We start from the raw sequence: 23,658 nt of genomic DNA on the forward strand, positions 1-23,658 counted from the left end.
TTCATTCTGGGGAATACTGAAAGACAGCTATGTTTATTTCATACTCTCGTCACTGGAGTATCTGGATAACCCCGCCAAAAAAAGATGAAGATGAGGGAGGGTCTTCTGAAGTTGAAGAGGTCTGCTTTGAGTGATTTAAAGGGAGCATGTGAAACGACCAGTGTTTGGTTACACCATTTCCCTCTGAAAGATTTTAGCTCTCTAAAGCAATCTTACCCCTTTCTTCGGCACATCAATGGCTTGGATCAGTATCAATGACTGACTGAATGACTATTCATTTTGTGTTTTTTAGGATGTGTGTACATACATTCTCACTGAATGAATGTTTTTGTCAGGTTTTCAGTGTTTTTTTTAATTCTGTTTAGGCCCTTGCATATCAAGCAAAACACACACGGTGACTATTTGTGAACGGAAACATATCCTATTACAATGTTCATACCAAAATTATCACCATTTCTAACGAGGAACTGATCCTGCACAGGCACAGTACCTAGTAAACGCCCGAACCCCTACTTTAAGAAAAATCTGTGCATAAGGGGGATGAACACTTAAAAGGCAGTTTACGGTACTAATATTTCTCCTCATTTCAATTTCTAGTCTCAGTATAGTTACGTGTAGGTATTGGGATACTTGGGAGTTACATCTCAAGACTCAAGACTCAAAGATTTTAATGTCCTCATAAAAAAACAAGGAAAATTGCCTCGCAGTGTCAGGCGGTTTAAAACATAAATAACATCTCAATCACTACCAGTTTAAAACTCCACTAAAAAGATCCACAACATTCTTTGCAATCACTCATGCATACAGGCACCCACATTTACACACGCACAAGCACGCAGGCTCGTCCGCACACACACACACACACACACACACACACACACACACACACACACACACACACACACACACACACACACTAACTATCTTCCTTGTATACCCTCTCTCGTCTCCCCTTTCCGTTATTAAACTTACAATGAATTAAAAATGCTCAGCGTAAACTGTGTTGTACACCTAAAGTTAGAATCTTAAAAGTTCATTTGAAAGTTACTTAATGACTACCAACACTTTCAATCCATCGGACGAATAGCAGAGTGTCCGGTCAAGTAACACACGCGCACATATAAATGCACATTCTCATTATTGGGCCAATACCAAGCATCTTTTATATATATATTGAAACGCAGAATTCCATGACTAGTTTCATGTTAAGCACCTTTGAATTGTTCAGAGAGAATGTGTGCCTGTGGTTTTGAGATCTACATGGAATAAAACTGACACTGCTCTTGACAAATGAATATGTTTTTGTGCGCGCATGTTGTTTAGTTTATTGATAATAATTGACTTTTGGTAAAGTTGTAACCATGAGTTTCTGAAGCAAAGATGCAATGATCAAAATAGACAGAAGACAATCAGATAATAAGACATTGGGCTGCAAATTGCTTCAATTGTCATTGTATTTATCTGTAAATCATCACGATGTCCTTGGCATGTATAATACAGTGTCGCCCCCCTTTTATGACCCCCAATTTAAGACTCCCGCCTTTTTGGCTCACGTAAGTGTAGCCTATGCGATGATAAACTTTGTCTGTCTGTGCGTGCGTGCGTGCGTGCGTGCGTGCGTGCGTGTGTGTGTGTGTGTGTGATAGAAACTTTAACATTTCCGAGTCTATGGATAAAGCTCGCATAAGAAGATTACGTCTCGGTCAAAAGTGTTTGACGTGTGTGATAGAAACTATTTGAAGACGTCACATTATGACGTAAGAGGGTTAGACGTCACGCAAAGGAATTACTGAAAGTCTCGGTCATTGTTATTGTGAGCGGGCCGAGACTACTTGGCAGATCCAGGGTCTCGCTTTCTTGCACAGTTTCACCTATGCTTACTGTGTGTGTGTGTGTGTGTGTGTGTGTGTGTGTGTGTGCGTGTGTGTGTGTGTGTGTGTGTGTGTGTGTGTGTGTGTGTATGTGTGACGGAGTGATTGAGTTTGTGTTACTGTTTGTCGATTTCTTACGTGAGCCTTGAAGGCTTCGCCTCTTGTTAAGACCTTGTTTTCTCACACTTTCCGTTCATAACGTCTGTAAATTTACCCCCATTCAAATTTGTAAGACTCCTTCCTTTTAAAGACCCGATTTTCTCAGATTTGTTGATGTCTTACAAGGGGGGTGCCACTGTGGTAATAATGCATCTTTAGACATTGAACACACATGCTGCAGTTTATTATAACCATGAAGGAAAAACACACTGTTTCCAAACTGTGACAGTGTCTTATCCTCAAACGTACATCTTTTTAAAGAATCCATAACTTTTAATCACTCAGCAACTCCTCTCTGCATGCTTGCAATTTTAAGTGAACCAGAAATGGTGAACAATGGGCGACACTCAAGGAATCGGTTCCTGGCAGCTTTTCTGTCGGGCGCGCAGCCTGAAACAGACATATATAGTTGCTCAAGATAAAAGATAAGCTTCACTTGCACCAGACTTATGCACATTTAAACTCACCTTCATGATCTGTTTGTCCAATATATTTTATGCCATTATTGCCACACATTGCAAGAATGTTTGATGTCTGTGTGCTTTTCCCCCTGAAAATTTTAGAAAATTGTTATAGTAATTATAGCAATATATAAACCACTAAGTGTAAACCAAAGGTTGGCCAATTACATACTGTTCTACAGCAACATCAGTTCTGAACATGAAGCTTTCAACATGCACAGAAACACTTTCAAATGGCAGTCAAAAAAGAAAGGATGAATGAAATTCTGCCACATTTAGTGTTTGCTTTTAAATGAACAGTGAGGAAACATGTATTCTTCATTAAAAAGTTACCCTTTCACAAAGCTTTACAATAAGCTTCAATCATACATAGTTATTCCTGCAAAATCACAACATTCAAACCAGACACAGATAGGCACAGAAAAACTCATACCACTACCAATATAAAATGTCAGTTATAAATAACACTTTCAGTTGCACTACCTCCAAAGACTGCAAAGAAAATACTGCCCATAAAGCGTTAAAATATCAGTTTCCACTGTGCTACACACACACACACACACACACACACACACACACACACACACACACCGTGGCAGCACACACACACACACACACAGACAAACACACAGACAGACAGACACAGACAGACACACAAACACAAACACACACACTGTATCTGTGTTCAAACAAAACTGACAGGAACTTAACCAGGCTGAACACGATCGGCCCTGCACTGCACAATACACGTTCGTGCGCTCGCTTGATGGATCCTTCATTCGCACTACACACCAGCAGACACACAGACATAACGGCAGCAAAACTTGTCTAGGTCTGTCCAAAGTATACACGACAACACTTGCTTTACTTACACATTCAGCAGGATAGAGCTGCGTCGCGGATGGCGCACCCGACTGCTTGCCGATGATAACTTTGCCTTTCGTGCGTCGAGCACGCCTTTCTCGTGATTCTTTGTCGTTCCGAGTCCGTCAGCTGCTTTCTAATCCACCTTGAGTCGATTTCTTACATAAACTTGCGGGCTTCTTCTCAGCGTCCGCCATTGATTTGAGTCGTCATGATAACGGCACGCGCTGGCGACGTAAACTAGTCTCTGACGGCCAATTTTAAGCTTCAAAGCATAAGAGCGCGCAACGTCGAGATGCCAATTTACTCACTTTGATTTAATATTTAGCATACTTGTGGTGCTTTATTGAGCAAACCGGACCAGGTGCGTCTTAATTAATTCTTCAGATAGGTCGAATTCGCCAGAAAACTCTCCAAAATGGCGGCTTGGACAGTATATCTTTAAAGCGGTAACAGCTGGTTGTTAAATGATGAAGATTTGTACACGTAAATATAACCTGTATTGCATGATCCTATTTTCAGCTGCCAAAAATACAGTTATCGCAAACGAGGAAACTTATATTCATGTGTGTGCCGACTACAGGTGCTTTTGAAATATGCAAATTAGTACTGCTAGTAATTTCTACGCCTATCAACATTAAAAAGCTGTGAAGATCAGGACTGTTAAAGGGATAATCCTTGTCAATAAAGAAGACACGTTTGATTTTCATTGTAGTTTATGTTATAAATACAAACTGCACGAGGCATCGACAAAGGTGCTTCGGTACGGTGTGGTCTGCAAGCCCTGTGTCGCTCAAAACACCTGTCGATGTGTCAGCGTAGATCTGCTGTTGTGCTTCCCAAACTCTCTTTTGCAAATGCTTACTGGTGAATGTGCGTGAGAGCGAGAAATGAACAGACCTGGGCCGGAATGTATGTGTCGAGGATAGAGACTTTAACCTGGGATAAACTCTATCCTCGAGCTAATTCAGCCCACTGTAAAAAATATCCCAATGCCTGAGTCGAGGTTAGCTCTATCCTCGCGCTAAAATTCGGGTCAAACTATTCCCTCGTTTTGAAGCTGATAAGTCTTTTATCCCGATGTACTATCCCTTTTCGTCCCACCACTGAGAAGGGCCACCGGGGACTTTTCAAAACTATCCAGGGCCTCCGGGAGACTTTTTCAGCTCTAAAAAGGTCCGCCTTTAGCGACCAAGTATAGTTTTCGACTGGCCCCCCCTACAGCAAGTCTGCCCCCAAAAACAACATGACGGCGGTCGCACTTTAAGTGCGAAGAAACCGTGTTGTCACATACAGAAATAACCAGTTTGATTTAAATATGAAATGTTAAAAAATTTTCGGTTTTGCTGCGGAAATTTGTGTGAATACTGACGGTGTTTAATACGAATTTGAACATCAAGTCGAAATGGCGATCCACCCACCCCCTCCCTCCAACTTACTTCACTTAAATCCTAGAACAAATGTCTTTGTTGCGCCGCATTTCGCCTGACCTAATGCGAATTTGCACAAGAAAACAACAACGCGAAGAAAACAATGGCAGGAGAACAAGACCGGAATCAAGTTGGAAGAAACATCTTTTATCCCCCCCTCTGCTTCTTTCTCTCTGTAAACTTGTAGGGCTAGTTATTTTTCGGTAACTTACCCAACAACCAAAATCACTTACCCAACAACGGGCCTGAATCCTCGATAGCTCATGGGTAGAGACTGTACACATTGTGGATCTACTTTTTGCGACTCAAAAGTTCAGAACACTCTAATGTACAAAATATACATTTCTGGAGCAAACAATACGACCATACCGCATTTAAACCAGCAACTACAGGCTTGAACACATGAATCTCAATATAAAATCCATGAGTTTGGTTGTTTTCTGAATTCAGATCTGCCGTGCACAATCGTTTATCGCTAGCAAGATTCCAAGGAAAAGTAACTCTCATACTTTGTCTAGCGACACGAGTAGTTCCCCTTCCAGATTTCGGCTGCATCTACAAGACTGCAATCCGACGGTCAGTTTTCAACAATATTTCATTTTATAAACAGATCACACGCAATCAATTGCAAACATTTAATCAACTTGAAGAACATGCAGCGGTTTCATACACTATTTTGCCCCAGAAAACTAAACTTCATACAGTTTTTAGCGTTGGAACACGGGTGTAAAACTTCGTCTGCTAGTCACATTCGAGGAAAGAACATTTCCTGAGCGATACCAAAACATGAACAGAACACACACTATCTGCCTTTACCGCCACAGCAGAATGACAACATAACTGTGTACTTGATTTTAGTTCAAAACATGGAAACTGACAAGAAGTGTTAACAAAATTGAATGATTTGCACGGAACTATTCAACCGCGCATTAATTGATCGCCTGCGCAGGTTGGGTGAATATGATTCGATCAAACTTTCGCACAAAAACTCCTCTTTTTTTTGAATAACTGAAGAAAAGAGGGATAAAGAGGTTACATACCTCGTCTCAGTGATTATCAAAAATAATGGTCTCAGTTCGCGGTCATGAAAAAGCTCGCTGAAGCTCGCATTTTTCATGATCCGCTAACTTCGACCATTATTTTTGATAATCACTGAGACTCGGCATGTAACCTCTACGTCACTCTTTTAATGACGTCAAGGTCTACATGGGTCATTTAGAACAGAGCGACGTAACCTTTTGAACGCGGATTCCTGAATTTAGAACGGCCTCGACCAGGCAATGCACACCGCTACGATCGGAGTCAACTCGTAAATATCTCCTGCTGCGCAGCAGCGTCAGGGGATGACTTGAGTCCCCTGGCATATTACCCTACGCTCGATCGCAGCTTTGGTTTACAACGACGAACGACAAAGCTACGATCGTCTCGGCGAGGATCACCGAGGTTCACCGAGGATATACTCTACAGCCGATCAGATCGGAGACAGTGCCGATTCTTTCGTGACGATTGCAATAAAAATTTTAAAAAGTACTCTTGATATTGAATTCAGACACGGTACAGATCTGGTTGTTGTTTTTTAAGGGAAAGTAGCATTTCATATCAATAAAAAATAAAAAATAAAATGTTTACGTTTTGTGTAGTCTCATTCAAAATCTCACTGTCCCTGAGACTTTTCGTCCGGGTCCGTGTGGAACACCAAGACTGATAAGACTGAAATGATCTCTCGCACAGAAAGAGAGGGATTTATCGAAATTATGTAATACACGCACACACACACACACACGCACACAAAACCAGGCTATATATTCAATGATATGATCATCTGTTTCACTGTCGGACTTTTGTCGGGCCTTGCTTGATGATGGACTAATTTATGCCGCCGGGAACACCGCCAGATTGCTAAGCTGGCAGGGTCAGGACTGACCTCAAACATTGTGGTTGAAGCAAGTACACGAACAGTTGCCAAAAGGTGTGCGATTCGGGAAAAATGTTCAAATTTTGTCTGATTTTGGTTATAAGACACGTTGAATCTCGCGGAAAGGCGAAGCATGCGGGCATGTTCACTGTGTCAAAACACTGACTCGGCCCCACAAGCTGTTGACAGCAGTTGAAAATGGTAAGCCTAGTTGCAGCGGGAGATGTTGCTGCTACTTGTTTGAAGTATATGAGTTCTCAAAGGTGAAATTCACAAAAATGCTGCAAATTTATTCTCCTTGTGAAACGGACCCCGCAATGATCTCATTCTCAATGAGTTATGCCCCTTGAACATGACAGTATAGGCATGGGGAAAGAAATAATTTTCAAAATGAGCTTGCCTCATACTTGCCTTTTAATGTTGTACATTATTAGATGCACATTTAGATATGTTTCCTATTTACAGGACGCAAGATATGTTTTCTATTTACAGGACGCACCCGCCAACCACCAACCCAGGCCGGTTATCCAGATCCAGGACAGTTCAGCAATCAGTGCTTAATTTGTATTTGACGTTGTCGTGACCATCAACTGAAAACTGAGTCCTTGCAGTGTAAATCATAGTATGTACAATATTACATTTATATATATATATATATATTAAGGCCAAAAAAAAAAATAGGTGTGGTTACGGTAACATAGTCAAAAAAAATAGGGTAGGTAGGTAGGCAATCACTTTTTTTTTTTTTTACTTTTTTTTCTAATGTGTACAAATTAAACCTACTTGACAGGGAAATAAGTGTGCGACACGGGCGCTTTCGCTCATTGCGTTTTTTGCACTCGTTTTTTGTTTTTTTGGTTTTTTTTTGTTGACAAATGTAATAAAAAGTTATAGGGTCGGCCCCTAAAAATAGGGTAGGTCGGGTTACCGTAACCACACCTATTTTTTTTTTAGGCCTAATGATATATAATTAATGTATATTATATAGAGGGCTATTTATTTTTCCTGTTTTATGGTAGAAGAAGGCACAATGCAGGGATGTTGCTACAAATTCATACCTATAGTCCTGAGTTTTTCAGCATCACTAGGACATTTGACCGCTTTCAGAAAGTGTAATAGGACATTATAATTATGATTTTGCGCCAAACAGCTTATAACACATTCCATGGAATTGTTACAATGTCGATCATGCGCCCACACACACCCACGCTGTAGAATACACACATAATATAGTAAATACATCAACACAGTGTGCGTATAATGTTGTATTTGTTTAGTTTCAAAGAAACCACAAAAAAGAAACCAACATGAACAACTTCAGAGCTCTCACTTTGATTACAAACTGCATGATTTGGATAAAAGTTGAAAAACAAAATGATCAGTTTGATCTAATGCTGATCTTTTGCAGGCTTTAGTTTTTTTTTCAGCGGCATAATTCAGTGCTTCGTCTCGTATCGAAAACAAAAGCAGACGACAAATTTAGTCGGAGTTGTCTCCCATACTCCTGTAATCCACTATTATTTTTTAGATCAGTGCGCTGCACCCAGACGGTTATACCCAAACAGCGCATACCGCAAACGGTTTGGGAATTCCCGACAAAAGAAAAGATCCGCACGCGGCACTGGCAACTTCAGTGTCTGTATCTGTATATGTGCGTTACGTTGCTAGCATCCAGATTGCTGGCTTTGGCGCGACGGGTGTCAGCTGAACACGAGAGCGTTCGGTCTTTTTGAAGATTTGTATCTTGAAATGAAAATTAACGAATATCGCGCTGTCCGAAGGAATGGAGTACATATCGGACAATGACCACGCTCAGGCTAAAATGATAGGACATCTGACCGACATGCGGCAATGTGAATCGGACATTTGGGGATTTTGTAAAATGTCCGATGTCCGACGCCTAACGACATTCCTGACTATGGAATATAATAAACAGAAACATCATCTGAATTGCAATAGTCAAAAGTTGATTCTGACAGGTTGTGTACATTCTTTTTTCTTCTTCATTTTTTTCTTCTTATTTCTATTTCCTTTTCAGACAGTGCTTCAAGCAAGACAAGATCCCATGGATGAGATGTTGTACCTGCCATATCACTTCGCTCTCAGTCTCAAGGTCCTGTTCAAATTATCACATGCCTGGCTTTAGTATGTAGTAATACTTTTGATAATGATAGTTTTTCTTTTGGTTTTATAGAGGGTGGGTAGCAGATCTATCATCTATACTTACATTTTTGTCATTTAATCATACAATGCTGTTCACACTGTGAAATACATAAACAAAACCATAATCTTGAGAGATAAATGTCTTGTTAGTGGAGAATGGTACTGACTGGATGTCTCATTAATGGGGTATGGTACTGGGGAGATGTGTTAGTGGTGGGATGTTTTGTTAGTGGGGTGTGGTACTGATGGGATGTCTCGTGGGTTTAGTGGTGGGATGTTTCGTTAGTGGGGTGTGGTACTGATGGGATGTCTCGTGGGTTTAGTGGTGGGATGTTTCGTTAGTGGGGTGTGGTACTGATGGGATGTCTCGTGGGTTTAGTGGTGGGATGTTTCGTTAGTGGGGTGTGGTACTGATGGGATGTCTCGTGGGTTTAGTGTTGGGATGTTTCGTTAGTGGGGTGTGGTACTGATGGGATGTCTCGTGGGTTTAGTGGTGGGATGTTTCGTTAGTGGGGTGTGGTACTGATGGGATGTCTCGTGGGTTTAGTGGTGGGATGTTTTGTGAGTGTGGTGTGGTACTGATGGGATGTCTCGTGGGTTTATTGGTGGGATGTTTCGTTAGTGGGGTGTGGTACTGATGGGATGTCTCGTGGGTTTAGTGGTGGGATGTTTCGTTAGTGGGGTGTGGTACTGATGGGATGTCACGTGGGTTTAGTGGTGGGATGTCTCATGGTACTGATGGGATGTCTTGTGAGTGCGGTGTGGTTTAGTGGTGGGATGTCTCATGGTACTGATGGGATGTCTTGTGAGTGCGGTGTGGTACAGATGGGATGTCTTGTGAGTGCGGTGTGGTACTGATGGGATGTCTTGTGAGTGCGGTGTGGTACTGATGGGATGTCTCGTGGGTGCATGTGGTACTGATGGGATGTCTCGTGGATGCATGTGGTACTGATGGGATGTCTTGTGAGTGAGGTGTTGTACTGATGGGATGTCTCGTGAGTGCAGTGGGGTACTGATGGGATGTCTTGTGAGTGCGGTGTGGTACTGATGGGATGTCTTGTGAGTGAGGTGTTGTACTGATGGGATGTCTCGTGAGTGCAGTGAGGTACTGATGGGATGTCTCATGAGTGCGGTGTTGTTCTGATGGGATGTCTCGTGAGTGCGGTGTGGTAGTGGTGGGATATATATGACTAATATGTCTTGTTAGTGTGGTTTGGTACTTGTGGGATTTCTCACTTGTGGCATGTGGTAGTGGTGGAATGAATCGTTAGTTGGGTGTTGTACTGGTGGAATGTCTCGTTAGTGGGGTATGTTTCTGGTGATGGGATGTCTCGTTAGTGGGGTATACTACTAATGGGATGTCTCATTAGTGGAGTGTGGAACTGGTGTGATGTCACGTTAGTGGGGTGTGGTACTGGTGGGATGTCTCATTAGTGAAGTGTGGTACTGGTGGTATGTCTCGTTAAAGGGATGTGGTACTGGTGGGATGTCTTTTTAGTGGGGTGTGATACTGGTGGGATGTTTCGTTAGTGGGGTGTGGTACTGATAGGATGTCTCGTGGGTTTAGTGGTGGGATGTTTCGTTAGTGGGGTGTGGTACTGATGGGATGTCTCGTGGGTTTGGTGGTGGGATGTTTCGTTAGTGGGGTGTGGTACTGATGGGATGTCTCGTGGGTTTAGTGGTGGGATGTTTTGTGAGTGCGGTGTGGTACTGATGGGATGTCTTGTGAGTGCGGTGTGGTACTGATGGGATGTCTCGAGAGTGCGGTGTGGTACTGATGGGATGTCTTGTGAGTGCTGTGTGGTACTGATGGGATGTCTTGTGAGTGCGGTGTGGTACTGATGGGATGTCTCGTGAGTGCGATGTGGTACTGATGGGATGTCTTGTGAGTGCGGTGTGGTACTGATGGGATGTCTTGTGAGTGCAGTGTGATACTGATGGGATGTCTTGTGAGTGCGGTGTGGTACTGATGGGATGTCTTGTGAGTGCGGTGTGGTACTGATGGGATGTCTTGTGAGTGCGGTGTGGTACTGATGGGATGTCTTGTGAGTGCAGTGTGGTACTGATGGGATGTCTCATGAGTGCAGTGTGGTACTGATGGGATCTCTCGTGAGTGCGGTGGGGTACTGATGGGATGTCTTGTGAGTGCGATGTGGTACTTATGTGATGTCTCGTGAGTGCGGTGTGGTACTGATGGGATGTCTTGTGAGTGCGGTGTGGTACTGATGGGATGTCTCGTGAGTGCGGTGTGGTACTGATGGGATGTCTCATGAGTGCGGTGTGGTACTGATGGGATGTCTCGTGAGTGCGGTGTGGTACTGATGGGATGTCTCGTGAGTGCGGTGTGGTACTGATGGGATGTCTTGTGAGTGCGGTGTGGTACTGATGGGATGTCTTGTGAGTGCGGTGTGGTACTGATGGGATGTCTCGTGGGTGCATGTGGTACTGATGGGATGTCTTGTGAGTGCGGTGTGGTACTGATGGGATGTCTCGTGGGTGCATGTGGTACTGATGGGATGTCTCGTGGATGCATGTGGTACTGATGGGATGTCTTGTGAGTGAGGTGTTGTACTGATGGGATGTCTCGTGAGTGCGGTGTGGTACTGATGGGATGTCTTGTGAGTGCGGTGTGGTACTGATGGGATGTCTTGTGAGTGAGGTGTTGTACTGATGGGATGTCTCGTGAGTGCAGTGAGGTACTGATGGGATGTCTCTTGAGTGCGGTGTTGTTCTGATGGGATGTCTTGTTAGTGTGGTTTGGTACTTGTGGGATTTCTCACTTGTGGCATGTGGTAGTGGTGGAATGAATCGTTAGTTGGGTGTTGTACTGGTGGAATGTCTCGTTAGTGGGGTATGTTTCTGGTGATGGGATGTCTCGTTAGTGGGGTATACTACTAATGGGATGTCTCATTAGTGGAGTGTGGAACTGGTGTGATGTCACGTTAGTGGGGTGTGGTACTGGTGGGATGTCTCATTAGTGAAGTGTGGTACTGGTGGTATGTCTCGTTAAAGGGATGTGGTACTGGTGGGATGTCTTTTTAGTGGGGTGTGATACTGGTGGGATGTCTCGTTAGTGGGGTGTGGTACTGGTGGGATGTCTCATTAGTGGAGTGTGGTACTGGTGTGATGTCTTTTTAGTGGAGTGTGGGACTGGTGGAATGTCTTTTTAGTGGAGTGTGGTACTGGTGGAATGTCTCGTTAGTGGAGTGTGGTACTGATGGGATGTCTTGTTAGTGGGGTATACTACTGATGGGATGTCTTGTTTGAGGGGTATACTACAGATGGGATGTCTCATTAGTTGGGGGTGGTACAGTTGGGATGACTTGAAAATGGGCTATTGTACTGGTGGGATATCTCATGTTAATAGGGGGGATGTACTCATGGGACGCCTCCTTAGTTGGGTGTGGTACAGGTAGGATGTCTCGTTTGTGGGGTATAGTAGTGTTTGGATGTCTTGTTAGGGTGGTGTGGTAGTGGGGGGATGTCTCATTCATAAGTGGTATTTGTGGGATGTCTCATTAGTGGTACTGGTGATGGGATGTCTCATTGGTGGGGTATACTACTAATTTTGTTTGTTTGTTTGCTTAACGCCCAGGCGACCACAAAGGGCCATATCAGGGCGGTGTTGCTTTGACATTGCGCCACACACAAGACAGAAGTCGCAGCACAGGCTTCATGTCTCAACCAGTCATATTATTCTGACACCGGACCAACCAGTCCTAGCACTAACCCCATAATGCCAGACGCCATGCAGAGCAGCCACTAGATTGCCAATTTTAAAGTCTTAGGTATGACCCGGCTGGGTTTCGAACCCACGACCTCCCGATCACGGGGCGGACGCCTTACCACTAGGCCAACCGTGCCGGTCTATACTACTAATGGGATGTCTCATTAGTGTAGTGTGGTACTGGTGTAATGTCACGTTATTGGAGTGTGGTACTGGTGGGATGTCTCATTCGTGGAGTGTGGCACTGGTGGGATGTCTCGTTAGTGGGATGTGGTACTGGTGGGATGTCTTTTTAGTGGGGTGTGGTACTGGCGGGATGTCTCGTTAGTGGGGTGAGGTACTGGCGGGATGTCTTCTTAGTTGAGTGTGGTCCTGGTGGGATGTCTCGTTAGTGGGGTATGCTAGTGATGGAATGTTTTGTTAGTGGAGTATACTACTAATGGGATGTCTCATTAATGGAGTGTGAAACTGGTGTGATGTCTCGTTTGTGGAGTGTGGTACTGGTGGGATGTCTTGTTAGTGGGGTGTGGTACTGGAGGGATGTCTCGTTAGTGGAGTGTGGTACTGGTGGGATGTCTTGTTAGTGGGGTGTGGTACTGGTGGGATGTCTCGTTAGACTGATGGGATGTCTGGTTCGTGGGGTATACTATTGATTGGATGTCTCGTTAGTGGGTTGTGGTACTGATGGGATGTCTTGTTAGTGGGGTATACTACTGATAGGATGTCTCATTTGTGGGGTATACTGCAGATGGGATGTCTCGTTCGTGGGGTATACTACTGTTGGGATGTCTCATTAGTTGGGGGTGGCATAGTTGGGATGACTTGTAAGTGGGGTATAGTACTGGTGGGATATCTCATGTTAGTGGGGGGGGGGGGGGGGGGTGTATTCATGGGATGCCTCCTTAGTGGGGTGTGGTACAGGTAGGATGTCTCGTTTGTGGAGTATACTACTAATGGGATGTCTCATTAGTGGAGTGTGGTACTGGTGTGATGTCTCGTTAGTGGAGAGTGGTACTGGTGTGATGTCTTGTTAGTGGGGTGTGGTACTGGTGGGATGTCTCGTTAGTGGAGTGTGGTACTGATGGGATATCTCGTTCGTGGGGTATACTACTGTTGGGATGTCTCATTAGTTGGGGGTGGCATAGTTGGGATGACTTGTAAGTGGGGTATAGTACTGGTGGGATATCTCATGTTAGTGGGGGGGGGGGGGTGTATTCATGGGATGCCTCCTTAGTGGGGTGTGGTACAGGTAGGATGTCTCGTTTGTGGAGTATACTACTAATGGGATGTCTCATTAGTGGAGTGTGGTACTGGTGTGATGTCTCGTTAGTGGAGAGTGGTACTGGTGTGAAGTCTTGTTAGTGGGGTGTGGTACTGGTGGGATGTCTCGTTAGTGGAGTGTGGTACTGATGGGATATCTCGTTCGTGGGGTATACTACTGATGGGATGTCTCATTAGTTTGGGGTGGTACAGTTGGGATGACTTACTCCCCCCGGGTTAGGGGGAGTCCCATATTGATTGGGACGAGAAAGAATTTACCCGATGCTACCCAGCATGTCGTAAAAGGCGACTATTGGTTCTGTTTCTCCTTTTACCCTTGTATAGAATATAGTCAATTTTTATAAAGATTTTAGTCAAGCAGTATGTAAGAAATGTTAAGTCCTTTGTACTGGAAACTTGCATTCTCCCAGTAAGGTCATATATTGTACTACGTTGCAAGCCCCTGGAGCAATTTTTTGATTAGTGCTTTTGTGAACAAGAAACAATTAACAAGTGGCTCTATCCCATCTCCCCCCTTTCCCCTGTCCCATCTCCCCCCTTTCCCCGTCGCGATATAACCTTGAATGGTTGAAAACGACGTTAAACACAAAATAAAGAAAGTTGGGATGACTTCTAAGTGGGGTTAGTACTGGGGGGATGTGCTCATGGAATGCCTTTTAGTGGGGTGTGGTACAGACAGGATGTCTCGTTTGTGGGGTATAGTACTGGTGGGATGTCTCGTTGGTAGTGTATAGTACTGGTGGGTTCTCGAGTTAGTGGGGTGAGGTACTCCTGGGATGTCTCGTTGGTGGGTATGGTACTGGTGGGATCCCGCATTGGTGGAGTATAGTGTCGGTTGGATCTCATGCTTTTTGGGTGTGGTACTCACGGGATGTCTCGTTAGTTGGGTGTGGTTCTGGTGGGATCTCGCGTTAATGAGGTTTAGTACTGTTGGGATGACTTATTAGAGGGGCCTGGTACCGATTGGATCTTGCGTTAGTGGGTATTGTACTGGGGATGTCTCACTTGTTGGGTGTTGTAGTGGTAGTATGTTTCGTTAGTTGGGTATAGTGCTTGTGGGATTTTGCGTGAATGGGGTATAGTACAGGTGGGATGTCTTGTTAGTGGGGTGAAGTACTGGTAGGATCTCATGTTAGTTTGGTGTGGTACTATCTATGGGTTCTTGCGTTAGTGGGGAGTAGTACTCATGGGGATATCTCGTTAGTGGGGTATACTACTGGTGGGATGTCTTGTTAGTGGGATGTGGTTCTGGTTGAATCTTGCGTTAGCGGGTTATAGTACTGGTTGGATGTCTCGTGAGTGCGATGTGGTACTGATGGGATGTCTCGTGAGTGCGGTGTGGTACTGATGGGATGTCTTGTGAGTGCGGTGTGGTACTGATGGGATGTCTTGTGAGTGCAGTGTGGTACTGATGGGATGTCTCATGAGTGCAGTGTGGTACTGATGGGATGTCACCGTGAGTGCGGTGTGGTACTGATGGGATGTCTCGTGAGTGCGGTGTGGTACTGATGGGATGTCTTGTGAGTGTGGTGTGGTACTGATGGGATGTCTTGTGAGTGCGGTGTGGTACTGATGGGATGTCTCGTGGGTGCATGTGGTACTGATGGGATGTCTTGTGAGTGCGGTGTGGTACTGATGGGATGTCTCGTGGGTGCATGTGGTACTGATGGGATGTCTCGTGGATGCATGTGGTACTGATGGGATGTCTTGTGAGTGAGGTGTTGTACTGATGGGATGTCTCGTGAGTGCGGTGTGGTACTGATGGGATGTCTTGTGAGTGCGGTGTGGTACTGATGGGATGTCTTGTGAGTGAGGTGTTGTACTGATGGGATGTCTCGTGAGTGCAGTGAGGTACTGATGGGATGTCTCTTGAGTGCGGTGTTGTTCTGATGGGATGTCTTGTTAGTGTGGTTTGGTACTTGTGGGATTTCTCACTTGTGGCATGTGGTAGTGGTGGAATGAATCGTTAGTTGGGTGTTGTACTGGTGGAATGTCTCGTTAGTGGGGTATGTTTCTGGTGAATGGATGTCTCGTTAGTGGGGTATACTACTAATGGGATGTCTCATTAGTGGAGTGTGGAACTGGTGTGATGTCACGTTAGTGGGGTGTGGTACTGGTGGGATGTCTCATTAGTGAAGTGTGGTACTGGTGGTATGTCTCGTTAAAGGGATGTGGTACTGGTGGGATGTCTTTTTAGTGGGGTGTGATACTGGTGGGATGTCTCGTTAGTGGGGTGTGGTACTGGTGGGATGTCTCGTTAGTGGGGTGTGGTACTGGTGGGATGTCTTTTTAGTGGAGTGTGGTACTGGTGGAATGTCTTTTTAGTGGAGTGTGGTACTGGTGGAATGTCTCGTTAGTGGAGTGTGGTACTGATGGGATGTCTTGTTAGTGAGGTATACTACTGATGGGATGTCTTGTTTGAGGGGTATACTACAGATGGGATGTCTCATTAGTTGGGGGTGGTACAGTTGGGATGACTTGAAAATGGGCTATTGTACTGGTGGGATATCTCATGTTAGTAGGGGGGATGTACTAATGGGATGCCTCCTTAGTTGGGTGTGGTACAGGTAGGATGTCTCGTTTGTGGGGTATAGTAGTGTTTGGATGTCTTGTTAGGGTGGTGTGGTAGTGGGGGGATGTCTCATTCATAAGTGGTATTTGTGGGATGTCTCATTAGTGGTACTGGTGATGGGATGTCTCATTGGTGGGGTATACTACTAATTTTGTTTGTTTGTTTGCTTAACGCCCAGGCGACCACAAAGGGCCATATCAGGGCGGTGCTGCTTTGACATTTAACGTGCGCCACACACAAGACAGAAGTCGCAGCACAGGCTTCATGTCTCAACCAGTCACATTATTCTGACACCGGACCAACCAGTCCTAGCACTAACCCCATAATGCCAGACGCCATGCAGAGCAGCCACTAGATTGCCAATTTTAAAGTCTTAGGTATGACCCGGCTGGGTTTCGAACCCACGACCTCCCGATCACGGGGCGGACGCCTTACCACTAGGCCAACCGTGCCGGTCTATACTACTAATGGGATGTCTCATTAGTGTAGTGTGGTACTGGTGTAATGTCACGTTATTGGAGTGTGGTACTGGTGGGATGTCTCATTCGTGGAGTGTGGCACTGGTGGGATGTCTCGTTAGTGGGATGTGGTACTGGTGGGATGTCTTTTTAGTGGGGTGTGGTACTGGCGGGATGTCTCGTTAGTGGGGTGAGGTACTGGCGGGATGTCTTCTTAGTTGAGTGTGGTCCTGGTGGGATGTCTCGTTAGTGGGGTATGCTAGTGATGGAATGTTTTGTTAGTGGAGTATACTACTAATGGGATGTCTCATTAATGGAGTGTGAAACTGGTGTGATGTCTCGTTTGTGGAGTGTGGTACTGGTGGGATGTCTTGTTAGTGGGGTGTGGTACTGGAGGGATGTCTCGTTAGTGGAGTGTGGTACTGGTGGGATGTCTTGTTAGTGGGGTGTGGTACTGGTGGGATGTCTCGTTAGACTGATGGGATGTCTGGTTCGTGGGGTATACTATTGATTGGATGTCTCGTTAGTGGGTTGTGGTACTGATGGGATGTCTTGTTAGTGGGGTATACTACTGATAGGATGTCTCATTTGTGGGGTATACTGCAGATGGGATGTCTCGTTCGTGGGGTATACTACTGTTGGGATGTCTCATTAGTTGGGGGTGGCATAGTTGGGATGACTTGTAAGTGGGGTATAGTACTGGTGGGATATCTCATGTTAGTGGGGGGGGGGGGGGGGGTGTATTCATGGGATGCCTCCTTAGTGGGGTGTGGTACAGGTAGGATGTCTCGTTTGTGGAGTATACTACTAATTGGATGTCTCATTAGTGGAGTGTGGTACTGGTGTGATGTCTCGTTAGTGGAGAGTGGTACTGGTGTGATGTCTTGTTAGTGGGGTGTGGTACTGGTGGGATGTCTCGTTAGTGGAGTGTGGTACTGATGGGATATCTCGTTCGTGGGGTATACTACTGTTGGGATGTCTCATTAGTTGGGGGTGGCATAGTTGGGATGACTTGTAAGTGGGGTATAGTACTGGTGGGATATCTCATGTTAGTGGGGGGGGGGGGGGTGTATTCATGGGATGCCTCCTTAGTGGGGTGTGGTACAGGTAGGATGTCTCGTTTGTGGAGTATACTACTAATGGGATGTCTCATTAGTGGAGTGTGGTACTGGTGTGATGTCTCGTTAGTGGAGAGTGGTACTGGTGTGAAGTCTTGTTAGTGGGGTGTGGTACTGGTGGGATGTCTCGTTAGTGGAGTGTGGTACTGATGGGATATCTCGTTCGTGGGGTATACTACTGATGGGATGTCTCATTAGTTTGGGGTGGTACAGTTGGGATGACTTACTCCCCCCGGGTTAGGGGGAGTCCCATATTGATTGGGACGAGAAAGAATTTACCCGATGCTACCCAGCATGTCGTAAAAGGCGACTATTGGTTCTGTTTCTCCTTTTACCCTTGTATAGAATATAGTCAATTTTTATAAAGATTTTAGTCAAGCAGTATGTAAGAAATGTTAAGTCCTTTGTACTGGAAACTTGCATTCTCCCAGTAAGGTCATATATTGTACTACGTTGCAAGCCCCTGGAGCAATTTTTTGATTAGTGCTTTTGTGAACAAGAAACAATTAACAAGTGGCTCTATCCCATCTCCCCCCTTTCCCCTGTCCCATCTCCCCCCTTTCCCCGTCGCGATATAACCTTGAATGGTTGAAAACGACGTTAAACACAAAATAAAGAAAGTTGGGATGACTTCTAAGTGGGGTTAGTACTGGGGGGATGTGCTCATGGAATGCCTTTTAGTGGGGTGTGGTACAGACAGGATGTCTCGTTTGTGGGGTATAGTACTGGTGGGATGTCTCGTTGGTAGTGTATAGTACTGGTGGGTTCTCGAGTTAGTGGGGTGAGGTACTCCTGGGATGTCTCGTTGGTGGGTATGGTACTGGTGGGATCCCGCATTGGTGGAGTATAGTGTCGGTTGGATCTCATGCTTTTTGGGTGTGGTACTCACGGGATGTCTCGTTAGTTGGGTGTGGTTCTGGTGGGATCTCGCGTTAATGAGGTTTAGTACTGTTGGGATGACTTATTAGAGGGGCCTGGTACCGATTGGATCTTGCGTTAGTGGGTATTGTACTGGGGATGTCTCACTTGTTGGGTGTTGTAGTGGTAGTATGTTTCGTTAGTTGGGTATAGTGCTTGTGGGATTTTGCGTGAATGGGGTATAGTACAGGTGGGATGTCTTGTTAGTGGGGTGAAGTACTGGTAGGATCTCATGTTAGTTTGGTGTGGTACTATCTATGGGTTCTTGCGTTAGTGGGGAGTAGTACTCATGGGGATATCTCGTTAGTGGGGTATACTACTGGTGGGATGTCTTGTTAGTGGGATGTGGTTCTGGTTGAATCTTGCGTTAGCGGGTTATAGTACTGGTTGGATGTCTCGTTAGTGGGGTTTAAGGCCAGAAAGTGGCGAGTATTGTACTTGCCATGGTTAGTATGCATGTAACTGGCGAATAGAAATGTTCATCTACTCGCCAAATGCGAGTAAAAGTGTCTCATTAGTGGGGTCTGGTACTGGAAGGATCTCACTTTAGAGTGGTATTGTATTGTTCGAATGTCTCTCGTTAGTGAGGTAAAATACTGGCGGGATGTCTTGTTAGTTGGGTTTGGTACTGGTGGTATGTCTTGCTAGTGGGGTTATGTACTGGTGGTATGTCATGTTTGTGGGGTTTTGAACTGGTGGGGTGCCTCGTTAGTAGGGTCTGGTACTGGTGGGACCTCCTGTTAGTGGGGTATTGTACTGGGGATGTCTCATTTGTGGGGTGTGGTAGTGGTGGGATGTATTGTTAGTGGGTTATAGTGCTGGTGGGATTTCGCGTAAGTGGGGTATAGTACTGGTGGGATGTCTCGTGTTAGTGTGGTGTGGTACTCCTTGGTTCTCGTGTTGTACTTATGGGATGTCTCGTTAGTGGGGTGTGGTACTGGTGGGATCTTGCATTGGTGGGGTATTGTACTGGTGGGATGTCTCGGTAGTGGGTTAAAGTACTGGTGGGATGTCTCATTAGTTGTGTGTGGTAGTTGTGGGATGTCTCGTTAGTTGGGTGTGGTAGTGGTGGTATCTTGCATTAGTGGGGTATTGTACTGGTGGGATGTCTTGTTAGTGGGGTAAAGTACTGGTGTTAGTTGGTTGTTGTGCAGGTGGGATGAGTGATGCACAATGCAATTAGTATCTAACTTGGTGGCTCTTTGTTGCAGACATCTTCCTGGTGTGTTTGTTCTACTTGCCTTGCCTGGTAGGAAGAGTATTCACTGGTTGAGAAGCTTGCAAGATGACAGCTATGCTAACCACATATTGGAGAACATTGGCTGACTGGTGCAAAACAACATATCTTATCAGCTTTGTGATGTGACTGTGGAATGCAGCCTACTGAATACAAGTGAACATCATGCTGACTGTCTGTAAGTGTACCGGTAATTGAGTGTATAGATGCAAAAAAAAGTGGTCACTCATGGTTCATGTATTACGGTTGCTGTAAGCCATTTACCCAGCATATGGCAAAAAGAAAGAAAACACTTATACCAAAGGCAAAGAAATTATGACAAAGAACACATAATGAATCGTTGTGTTTAACATATATGTGATCCATGGTATGCTTCTTACTTTATGGTGTAAGGATGAGACAGAAAACCAGATAAAGAGTCTTTCTTGACCACACTCAGTATCAAGTTCCTAATATTGTTGAAAATGGATTTATCTTCAAATTTGCTTACACCTCATTTCTAACACAGTAGCTGTCGGTCATCACTTGGTATGTCTTGCAAATCTCTCACAGGATGTGTACGCATCACTTCCTCACAGGCTACAATCAGTTAAAGGAGCAAAGGACACACAACTAAGTGCTTTAAGTTTGTAAGTGTATCTGGAAGGCCAGTAAAATAAAATAGAACGGTGATAAATACAAGACTTATTTTACAACCATTTGAAAAATACATACATCCTCCGTGGCTGCCCGCTGAACAAAATCGTTTTTCTCGTGTATTGAACTTGCCAGTGTTTCATCACAGAGCAGAGTCCGTCCCACACTTTGCTTTGTGTACATCACGTGAACACCCGCACAACACAACATTTTCACGAGAAAAACACGTTTATTTGTTTGCTTTGTCTGTATTACACATTTCTATTTACATTTACCACTGACACACCTAATTGCATACTTTATAGTTTGCAAGTGAACCGTTATCATACAAAATAACGTTATCACGAGACGAACAGAGATATCAGAGATTGTCTGCTTCTCAAATGTTTCGCGCAAATCGTGTAATATCTATTTTTGCGAAAACCTCCCGAAGAAATGCAATCTCAGCGGCTTCAACCTGCAACATAGTCGTGCTTATTTGGAATGTGACGTCCTGTTCTTCGTCACTAAAACTAAGCATCGCACAGAACCAGCGCCCTTCCATTAGATAGCAACAACTTGTTTTGAAGCCAGAGCCACTACCGACTGAGCTGTTTTACCACCTAATTCCCTAATTGATATTAGCTGAGAAATTATGGTACTCACATTCATTCTAATTGATATTCCATCAGGTACACAAAGATATTACCAGATATTGCCCATCAAGAATTTCTTTAGCCTTCAATTGTACTGGAAAGTCTGTTTTCTTGTCCAGTGTAAATTTTAGTTTCTTTTGCATACAAACTCATATGAGTAAAACATCTCTTGATCATCCTTTGGACTTCAGAAGTAAGAGCATTGTTTGTAACACATTCACACGTCCAAACAGGATTACATATCCTGCTGTTTTACACGTAGAATATAACTTAAAAAAAAACTAAAAAACATTGTAAAATTCCTTCACAACATCCATATGGTAAGATGTCGGCCTCCTAATCAGGAGGTCATGAGTTTGAATCCCGGTCGCTGCCGCCTGGTGAGTTAAGAGTGGAGATTTATTTGATCTCCCAGGTCAACTTATGTGCAGACCTGTTAGTGATTTAACCCCCTTCGTGTGTGCATACAAGCACAAGACCAAGTGCGCACGGAAAAGATCCTGTAATCCATGTCAGAGACGATGGGTTATAGAAACACAAAAATACCCAGCATACCTCCCCTGAAATCGGCGTATGTTGCCTAAATGGCAGGGTAAAAATTGTCATACACATAAAAATCCATTCATGCTAAAAATATGAGTGAACGTGGTAGTCGAAGCCTATGAACAAAGAAGAATAATAATATGGGTTGAGTGTGAATCTTACAATCTGTTCCCCATGGTTCAAAATCATGCAACTTGGTACATATTCTTGTATTCAAAAGGTAAATATGCCAATGAATAAAATTGATTTTATGTGGGAATGGTTGTGTCATATAGTGTTAACTGTTATTTGATACATACTTGCGTTGAGAGATGAAAAACAGTTGGAATCAGGAAGTCAAATCTATAACCTAGGCAGCACACACCAGTACATGTACATGCAAGTTGGCCAGCGTACACATATTCCATGCTACTTGGGGTTAAAGCGCATTGCACAGTGTAAACAAACATTGTTCAATACATTGTCTAGAAAGACCACCCAAGACAGTATTTATGTTTATGTTAATACTAGAACGTTCAAACTCTTATTCCAAGGTATTCCTCAAATACATGTATGTTGTCATCAATACAAACCCTAACCAAACTCTGTTGCTCTTTAGGCGATTTTGAATACGTCCAGCAACAGCATGTGAATTGTAGGCTGCTCTTCTCAGGGTCGGAAAGTAGGAAGAAAATCAAAACAGCCACGGTGCAGCGGAAGAACTTGGGGATAAATACTCATGTCCAAACAATACCATAAACACAGCTGTTTTAAATTGGAATAACTCGGTGCTCAAAAACTTATTTTAAGTATTCCTGGTGTTTTCAGTAACATGATTCCAACCCCCAGCCCAAACTATATAGCTCTCAGTCCTTGGTGCACTTTATTCCTTTAATTAAACAAAAAGGGTAGCTCACATTGGAATAGAATGTTTAACACAAATGCATTGTAACTTTTGGTGTTGTTTGTTTTGTTACAGATTGATCATGCTACCTTCCTTGGCCTCCCCTGGAACGGATGTTTCCTACAGGAGTCGAATTTTCTGCTGTTATTAATTAGACACCACTGTCACATGTCACACAGAACAGTGAATTCTTCAACTCATAATAAAAAAATAAAAACAGTAAAAAGCTACCTTTCTTGATTTTGTGTGTGATTTGCCAAATGTGAGAACAGATGAGTGTGTGACATATTGTGGGATTTGGGTCTTTCTCAGAAGTGGTGCTCAAGTTTCCATGTTACAGCTGTCATCAAATACATTTCATATTTCATTGTGTAACTCGACAGATCAAATGACTACAAACAAATTTGGACACAGAATGCTGAAGGATTCATAAACAATTCAAGAATGCATTTGATTTGATTTGGGTAAGCTGAGCAAAAATTAGTTTCATGCACCACTTTTAAAGGCCACTCCCTCCCTCCACCAGTATCATCATTGTGTAAAGCAGACCCATGGCTTTATACTAAATGTGTTTACTTTCTCTTTCTGAACACGTTTAGTTAATGCATATGTAATTCTTTTGACCATGATTTCTGAGGATGACCCAATTCACTTGTTTATTTAAAGGCAGAGATGACCCTTCCGATTTTAAGATTTTATTCTTTGGCAAACTTTTTAATTCTTATTTCAAGGTTCTTCATAACAATTCTAAGAAAAGGTGTTTCTTGTTCTAAAACGTTATATTGAA

General features: G+C 44.1%; 1 protein-coding gene and 1 long non-coding RNA gene across 2 annotated transcripts in view; one reads left to right on the plus strand and one right to left on the minus strand.

Moving 5' to 3' along the window:
- The window catches only part of LOC138951374 (uncharacterized), a 92,775-nt gene that overhangs the window by 14,411 nt on the left and 54,706 nt on the right, over positions 1 to 23,658 (minus strand). The window lies entirely within an intron of this gene.
- Positions 6,743 to 23,097, plus strand: LOC138951050 (uncharacterized). Its single transcript, XR_011450957.1, has 5 exons — positions 6,743 to 6,901; positions 7,193 to 7,322; positions 8,739 to 8,813; positions 20,149 to 20,352; positions 22,947 to 23,097. It is a non-coding gene; the product is annotated as an uncharacterized lncRNA (long non-coding RNA).

Source organism: Littorina saxatilis, linkage group LG16 (genome assembly GCF_037325665.1).
Source record: "Littorina saxatilis isolate snail1 linkage group LG16, US_GU_Lsax_2.0, whole genome shotgun sequence".
NCBI classification, from domain to species: Eukaryota; Metazoa; Mollusca; class Gastropoda; order Littorinimorpha; family Littorinidae; genus Littorina; species Littorina saxatilis.